The following is a 9,615-nucleotide window of genomic DNA, read 5'->3' as shown; positions in this document are numbered from 1 at the left end:
TGTCATATTCAAAATGAGTTACAGTCAAACCTACCAATTAAAAATCAGAGGGGTCTTTTTATAGTTGATCGCTGAAACCACACTTGGTGCTTAATTTGTGTAAGGAACCGGTCGGGATGACCATTGCCTCGACTAGAGGTAAGGAATTGAAATAATTATAATTTATAAGTATTTTCTAAGACGCTGAAAAATTGAATCGTATTTGTTTCCTCTTCCTTACTATTTTAGTCTCTATTTATTGTTTGATTAATTACAGAAATTACCTTGAAACTGGCATTTTCGTTTACTAACAAAACGAATTGCAGAGAAAAGATAGGAACTCTGCAACAACATTGCGTGTCGCTCTCGTCATAAGGATATCTGCTGCTCGTTCAAAACTATAGTAAGAGTACACTGTGACTTCGACAGACGATCCAGAAAACGGGAAACAGTAATTAGACCTCTTCTTGCCTCTTGAAGGCTGATTGAGAGCAATTCCGCTAGTCTCGGTTTTTCCAGGCTAAAAGACGAAGTTGACCTAGTTCTTAGCCGAGCAGCCATATTCTCTCCTCTTGCTGATATACATTCCATTACAATTTATCCCTCGCTAGGTGCAAAACTTGGTGAACGAGAGGCTCTAGTTCGAGGCGCAGAGTTCCTTCTGATATATCAAACCATGCTCAATAATATATCGCCATATGATGCATTGATTGACTTTGGACTTCTATAAGAAGTAGTCATTCACTTCTCAAATTTATTATCTTGGAAGGAAAGATTAAGGAGAAAGGCACAACATAGGTTTCTTTACTTTCTTTTTTCTGGTTAAATCTAGATGTCAATCTTTTCTCGATGGGCGTGAACGTTCTGGCCTGACCAGACAACAGCCTTTTTTTAAATGTTTCATTACGCATCAGCCACGCTCTATAATATTTCGACATATAATGCCATATTGATGGCTTATAACGCCATATAACGCCATATTGATGGCTTTGGACCTGACCATATTTGAGGGGGATAGATCACTACTTGGCTACCTTCTTGGGCAAGAATACTAAATAACTAACTAGTTGAGTGATTTTTCAAAGCCTCTGTTTCCAAAATGTAAGTATTTGATGTAGGTATAACGACTCGCACCTGAGCCTGCTGTGTCAGTTGGTGCTATGAGTACCCGAAGCGTTTCTTGAGTCCCGAGATACGCAGAAATGTTTTTATTTTCAAATGTGAGCTTTTATCGGACCGCTGCCGGGAAAAGATGGTTGTGGAAAATGTGAACGTGCTACCTGGATCGTAGTCTTACTACCGGCGCGTGTAACTCAACAAGGCACAGTAGCCTCTGGAGAAGAAGTAGTATAAATATAAAGCTGTTGAACGTTGGCTTTTACAAACATGTCAGCGAAAGTTGTGGTTTTCCAGGTTTGACCCCTATGAGACTTCCTTTAAATAAAATATATATTCAAACACTACACTTTTCTTTGTCGCACATCTGCAATGATGCATGATGGGCTATGCCCTTTGCAGATCTTTCGCTCTTTTTTTGTCCTAAAATGAGCTTTATCCCCCGAAGTACCATGAAACATTCAATTATGATATATTAAATTATAATCGGAATTGTTTGCTCCTGTTTCGTATATGTAACACACGACCTTAGTTCCTGTAGCCACTAGCTTCAAAGTCCAATGTTTTATTTTTGCGTTTTATTTCAGTAGACCTCATTTTGAATTAATTAGCGTTATTCTACACGTGAGAAACATGTTTCTGAACTAGCTACATTCCCCTTACATTTGGTTTACGGCTCGATTGTAGACTTATATTTAAACAAAGATCTCTTACGCGAAGTATTTCAACGAAATGGAAAGAGAGAAACCTTGAGATACGCTTTGTAAACAATCATTATCAGGATGTGTTGACTACCTTGCCAGTTATATCGCTATTATGGGAGCGATGCAACAATTTCAGGACTGCAATCCCCTTTTGTGGTACAGCAATATGGACGGTAGGATGATGTTATATTAAATAAGCTGTAGATTGGATGTAAAATGCGAGACAATCGAGTTTTCGTGTGAATGTGTAGGTGTACATTTTCCAATAACTGACGGCATCGTCAAATCAGCTAATTTTATCCAACTCTTTAATTTGAATCAATTGCACTGAATCATTTCCCCAAAAAATACTTTGGACATCGAATAGAACCACACTTTTCCTTACAAAAGCTAGATTTTCAGTCGGTTATTTTGTATAGCACATAGTTAAATAACAGGTTACTTTTGACCTATTTTTAATGTTGTCAGAAGAAGGTCAGATAAATGCAATTACGTTGTGTAAATAAATGATCACGAATTGCTCAAATTGCTGTCAGTATATGTATTGATGTTATTTTTCAAGATTTGGTAGTTTTTATCCAAGTGTTTTCAATTCGTGACGTGACGCTCCGAGATTTGTCTGAAATTTTGAGCTTCAAAAGCGGCATTTGGTCCAAATTCAGTTATTATCGATTTTCTCGAAAATAAATCGATATTCAGCCAAACGAAGTATGCATTGCTTTGTTTCACCATAACGCCTACCTAACTTGAGAATATGAGCCGAATCGATATTTTGGCTGTTGCCACCAAACGTTTGACCATTGGTAACATTCGCTCCTAAGGACAATTTGGTCACTAGCGATGAAAACGTGACAAAACACAAGTTCTTTTCAAACGGTGTTTCCTTGAGTTTTAAAGTCATCCACCTGACCCGAATGGAGCGCTCTGGTTGGCTTATAACGTCATGAATTATTAATGAGTGTGAGAAGTTTACTTCTTGTCCCTTCAATTCACTTCCAATATTCAGTAAAAATAAAAACCGATTACTGCATTACAATATCCTCTACTAAAGCTCCTTTGTTTTCGCGAGTTGAGGATTGAGTGCTAAGAGCTAGTACTTTGACTTTTATATATACCACAAATTTGCAAGAAGGGATAAATTAATAAGTATTGCATTGTACGCATTTCCGATTTATTGCACTGCGTTTGGAGATCAATGCTTTTCTATGGTTCGCTTGATTTTTTTTCTTTAATAAGCTGAAAATACACTTTTTGAGCAAGGAAACTTATAACGTAAAGACTTATTCAAGAAAACTAGGATGGGTCTACGGGGTCCGAAATTCTACTCCAGCAAGTTTTATTTGATAAATTTCCGTAAAACCTTTTCTTTGAAAGGGCATATAGCGAGCTAGGAGTCCAAGAGTGCATGCGAACTATCAATCCCCTTCACCTGCCTTTCATTACATTTGCATTGGAAAATTTCAATCTCGCGGCATAGCTATAACGATCGAATGTGCGGTCCCTTCTGCTGACAGGATCTCTTTACCGTCCGTGATAAGTTAATAGTAGTTACAATGTTTTACTTCCTTTTTTAGCTGGCTTTTAAATTGGTCCTTTAAGCATCATTACGCACATGTAAAATCTGGGCTCGCCTTAGTTTTTCCATTGATTTCGAGTGGCCTTTTTAACCCCGCACTAGATATGAACGAATGACTAAATAGTACTGAACTAACTAAAGATTGCATAACATTTTAATGCTCTTGTTTTGCAAGTTAAGAACCCAAAGTGTTACGAGCAAGTTCTTTTGACTTGCACACCAAAAAGATATAACAATAGTTAAATTAAGGATCACCCACTGTTTATTGACCTGACCCTGTTTCGATTTGTTCTATGAAGTTTTGAGCTCGACCATGTGAAATGTCGCTTCAATGTAGGGGTGACTTTATTTGGTTTTTACTCGATTTTCTTCCCAACGAGCTATGACAGTTTTTGACGAAGGAAGTTTAACAGAGGAAAACTTGTAAAAAGCTAGGTTTTAGTAGCATAATATTTGACAAGGAGAGTACAAAAGAAAAAAATCACTACGAAAGGAAAGTCTGGGCCATTAAAATATCATCGACAAATTTCCTTCACAAGTATTCTTTGATAGTGTCCGTAACGAGCAAATTGAAAGATATATTTGTATATATGAGAATGACATGGAATGTTCAGCAGAAGTAAGGAGAGGGATGAAGGTTAGGGGTAGGAGGGTGGGGTCCACAGGTGGCATTTGTGAGTTTACCTTCCTTCCCCCCCTCCTCCTTCCCCTTGCTTCCACCATTCACTTGCAGGAGAAAAATAAAATCCCTGTCCACTTACACAGAACATTCCAACTTCGTAGCTGATTTTATTTGGGGCTAAGACATCGCTGCTCGTATTTACTGGTATTTTTACCAATGCGCGATGGATTTGACGCGTTTCTTACACAAAAAAGACAAACTCTAAACTTACAGCGATCTCAGCTGGGTATTGTTACTGAAAATGCCTGGTGGTAATTTCTTCAACTGGTTATTGTACAACCACCTACCAAAAGTAATATAAAGGAGTGTTAATTAAATTTTGCTTGTCAACATAGTGCAGAAACTGTGGTTGCTCGAAAATGTTGAGTGTCTGATGTCTTCTTTTTTAAAGAGCTAAGATATGATGCTCGTTTTTTTTGTGTCTGTGTGTGTGTATTTGTAAAAGACTGAAAACAACTAAATGCTTTACACATGCCTATTCTCCCTTCTCCCATTACCCATTGTTGTAATACATAGGGCTTGACATTACTCACTAGTCCTCATTATAAGCCAGGCGACATTGATTGCAGAGAGGGGGAGGGTAAGTTACCAGGACAGAAAATGCCTCAATAGTTTTGTTTAAGTTTACTAATACAGTGTCTTCATTTGTACAAGCACAAATGATCACACCATGTTTAAACTTCGCTGATCAATGTTAGCTCGTTAAATATTTATTATTCCTAAATAAATTCTTTGAAGGCTTAAAAACTAAAGAAACCCGACATGTTAGTCTTGTGGTCAGTCTAAAAGAAGGAGAGTGAACACCATTATCGCGAACAGAGAGCTTTACATCGAAGAGGATCTTACTTAAAGTTTTAATAATCTTTGGGGACATATGAAATAGCTCTATAAGATTTTAAAGAGCATTTCTGGACTCAAAATCGATTGCTTCCATTTTCCTCTATAACATTTCCTCGTCCATCATTACTAACATCTCTGAGAGGGGTGATTTCTTAATTATAGTTGTTTATTTCATGTGCGCATAGAACGTTCTCTCTTCGTCCTTCTCTATATTAGGTTGCATTTTATCCTTTCTTGCCTTTTTAAAATCTTACTACTGTCAACTGATAACTCTAACCTTCAAGAGACATTGAAAAAAGTTTAAGTTATCTGTTAAAATAAATGGACTGGAATTAAAGGAAACTTTGTTTGCTGTTTTTAGTGTTCATGCAGTATACTTAAAGCACCAAAAATTCGTTTTGTCAAGGACGCCAATGCAAAAATATGTAACGTACTATATGTAAAACCACCGAAGAGGATGTTTTAGTTTTCCTCCCTTGCCTCAATTTACCATATTCAAAGGGCATCAGAACGCACATAATTTTTAGCGGTATTACACTGAGGGGTCTATGGAAAATACTAAAGAAATTCGCTCGAAAATTGCTGCTCTGATCTACTGATATTCCCGCCTACTCGGGAATATAAGCAGACCCGCCTACATCTGCTATCTACAAGTAAGTTTACTTTTGCGGGCTCTTGCTAACGTTTGATTAAAATTTACACAACCGCTTGACCATTTCCTCTTTGTCTCTCGTCTTTTTAATTCAAAAGGCAAGTCGTTGCCTTCGTTTACTTCCAACAGGTTTTTTTTTTTTTTGCTTCTTTTCATCTGGGGATGAGCTATCTTTACTGAAACGCTTTCTTCACCTCGCTTTTCTGTTGATTGGCTTGTTCATATATTAAAATTCCATGATTTTCAATAATTTTTGGAGGAGCATCAACATGTACCTCTACATCCCTTAGTTGCAAGCTTCAATCTTCCAGTCTCGCATGAATGCACTGAAGATTCTTGATTTGTCACATAGTGGCTAAAGAATTTGTGATGTTTCTCCAATCATGGCCTGCTTTTTATTTTCCGGCGTAACTAACCAACTCGTCTTTAGAATGGAGGACGATTAAATGAGACAACTAGACGCCCTTTCCTTCTGGTAGCAAAAATAGTTCTCAAGTTTTCTAGTAGCCATTCCCTTCCCCACCCCCCGCCCCTCCTTTCCCCCTTTCACACTTTCATGCTCCGAAGGCTATATCACGATTATTAATCATTAAACTTATTTTATGAAGATAAATAGTCACCAAGAATATAACCTATATTCCCTCTGCGTGTAAGACAAAACAGAAGCTCAGCTGATGGGTCTATTATGACTGATGTATCAAACAATACAAAATTGCGACTTTGGCGACAAAGTCTAACTATTGTAAAGCTTTTATTGTTACAACTATCAATGAAATTATCTATTTATCATTTCTTGTGTTTCTTTCCCAAAGTCAGTGGGATTAAAACTACAAAGAATACTCTGTACTTTTTGACTTACAGATATTCTTATTCCGATATTCTAAACAAAGTTTTAGTCTTGTGATCAGGCACAATCTGCATGCTCTATACTCAGTGGTGCATATTCTGTGGTTTTGAACTCTCAGGTAGTAGATGAGTTAGGACAAGAGAAAATAATGTGATACTAATTTCACCTAGTGGGGAATAACATCAAATGAACCCGTCCACAACGAAATGAAAAGCTGTTTTAAATGATGCTGATTCTATATTCTATTCCAAAGTCTTTAAAAAATATTATACTTATACCTATACCTGAAGGTATACAACCACAAAATATCTTCAAAAAACTTTGTACACTTTTCTAATTTTGTAAAACCCTTGAAAGTCTTCAAGTGTGCATACTGACGTGATGTTTGTACGTACAGATGTTTACTATTTTAGCGCTAAGCCCTCAAAAAAATTTTTAGAAACACTTGAAACCCAGAGATTGGTGATGAGATCTTTCTTGGTCAATGAAGACAATATTTTATGATTAATTATGTGCCAATTGGAGAATCTATAAGTGACAACAACAGCTTAGGTTTTCTCTCTTTCCAAGAAGAATTTCATTAGGAAAGCATAAACATAGTTTCAGTTTTGCTGATCATAATTGGTTAATCAGTATCAACGGGTCATTAGTTGAAGCATATTCGTTATTTCAGTTGAACTCTCGACTCAGGAAACTAGCGGACGAAAACGTCTCCCGCCTCAGCCAACAAAAGAGGCACAGAGAATCGCTGTTTGCTGTTAGTATGGCAAGGTCTCTTCCACTGCCTCGTGTTGTATTGTCATCGAATCTTGAGAGGAGATACGGAGATCTCGCGGGCGTTCAATCGGTTGCGGAAGAAGGACACATCTGCTATCTACACGTAAGTTTACTTTTGCTGGCTCTTGCCAAAGTTTGATTAAAATTTACACAACACGCTTGACCGCTTGCTCTTTGTCTCTCGCCTTTTTAATTCAAAAGGCAAGTCGGATACGAGATGTTGAATTCTCCAATTTAACTATGTGAGTTTACCAAATTTGTTTCCACACTCAACATTTTCCTAATTCAAGTCAATTCAATTCAATCAAGTTTATTGTCTTTACGTGAGGCACGGCAAAAATCTGTAACGTACTATATGTTAAAACAAATGGACTGGAATTAAAGGAAACGTTGTTTGCTGTTTTTAGTGTTCATGTAGTATACTTAAAGCACCAAAAGTTCGTTTGCCGAGGAGGCCAAGGCAAAAATCTGCAACGTACTATATGTAAAACCACCGAAGAGGATGTTTCAGTTTTCCTCCTTTACCTCAATTTACCATAATCTAAGGGCATCAGAACGCACATAGTTTTCAGCGGTATTACACTGAGGGGTCTATGGAAAATACTAATCAAATTCGCTCATCGCTGCTCTGATCTGCTGATATTCCCGCCTACTCTGGATGTATTTGATGCGTTCTTTATTTAAAAAGGGCAGGACCAAACTTATAAGTTAGCCAGCCACTTGTTGTTACTGAAAATGCCTGGGGGTAATTTTTTCAACTGATTCTTTTTGCAGCCACCCACCAAAGATGATTAAGAGTGATGTTCATTGCATTGGATTAGTAAATATACTATGGAAATTGTTATTCTAAAAATTGTTGTACTTTTCATATTCAACACAAAGTCCTAAAACATAAACCCTAACAATTAATTTCGTACATGATCCGATGTTTTCTTTTTGGCGTTCCGTATTAACGCTTAAAAACAGTTAATAAGCTACTTAACAATAAATGTAAAGGGTAAAATTACATTTTGTCATGCAGCGTAGTTTCCATTTTATAAATAGGCTAGACGACATTGATTGTATGGGAGGCTGAGGGTTGGTTAGCGACAAAGGCTAAGAGTAAGAAAGTTTGAAATAATAGGGAAACACAGAATATTTCAATAGTTTTATTTAAAACTATATATTGAGCACGCGCAAATTAATGCGCTATGTTCAGGTTTATATCGCCAGGTAGAGTCATGATATAAAATCGATATTCTGTTTAAAATAATTTGCTTTAATACTTCAGAGGAGATGATCTAAAGGCACCCGATATATTAGTCTTCTGACCAGGCTTTATAAGGCAAAATTTGCGTGCTTTATAGTCAATGATACATATTCTGTGGTTTTAAACTCCCAGGCGGTAGATGGATGAGGAGAAGAGAAAATAATGGGGTATTATTTTTTCTTGGCGAGGAATAACGTCAAAGGGAGTAATCCACCATGGAATGAAGGGGGATAAGTTTCTAAAGAGACTGATGTGCTACGTCGGTGGGGGTAACAAGGTAATCCGGTTATATCAAGTGAGTTGAAATTGTAAATTGGCCACCGTAAAGATTTAAAAGCTAAAGTTTCTAGCATTAGCCATATTAAGCTCGGTTTCCGCGCCAATGAAATTTCCTCTGTCACGGCGCATTTTTTGGCAGGTCCTCTTCGATAGATGAATCGTCTCAGTACCTGTATGAAAGAATCGATTTCGAGGGAATCTGATACCTCTATATGTACTGCTCTGCTACCATGAAAGTGAACAATGCTCCAAATGTCTTCACGACAGATCATCCTGTCAGATATGCCAAGGACCCTAGAAATCTGTACCACAATATATAAAGAGGGGTGCTGATCCACGCGCGACTTTGGTAAGTCAAGAATTCCTTTGCTGTCCCATGGTACCTCGGAGAAAACGACATGTGGCACCAATGTGTTTCCGCTGATAATCCAATAGCCCCTGACATAAATTTCGTTCAAGGTGATCCCTCTTCCACTATTCTTCCATCTGTGTGAAGGGACATGACTTGACTTTGGCAGGAAGAACGGGGTCTTAAGAGGTTCTGAGAGATCTGCCTTCCGTATTTGTCCACCAATTCTTATGACAACGTCTCTGTTTAGATGTGGATCCAGTTTGTAAAGAGACCTTGTCTTCCTTGACACACTCTTCTTTTCTTTGTCCAGTGCACGACTACCGTACTTGGCGTTTGTTTTCAATGTTTGGGAGGCTTCTAATTTTTGAAGGAAACACTTCTCTTTACAATTGCTCTATTATCTCTACTTCGGCTTCCTCTAAGTCGGCGACGCTGGGTCCTGTGTAAGCAGAGGTTTCCTTGGTCGATCCATGCTCGGATGTACCATCACTGGGCTCCTTCACTTTGGATAAGACTTTAATTCTTAGTTTTCTCTTGTATCTCAAACAAAGCACTACAGCTA

This window comes from Stylophora pistillata, chromosome 2 (assembly GCF_964205215.1).
Source record: "Stylophora pistillata chromosome 2, jaStyPist1.2, whole genome shotgun sequence".
NCBI lineage: Eukaryota > Metazoa > Cnidaria > Anthozoa > Scleractinia > Pocilloporidae > Stylophora > Stylophora pistillata.
Note: the sequence above shows the minus strand (reverse complement) of the source record.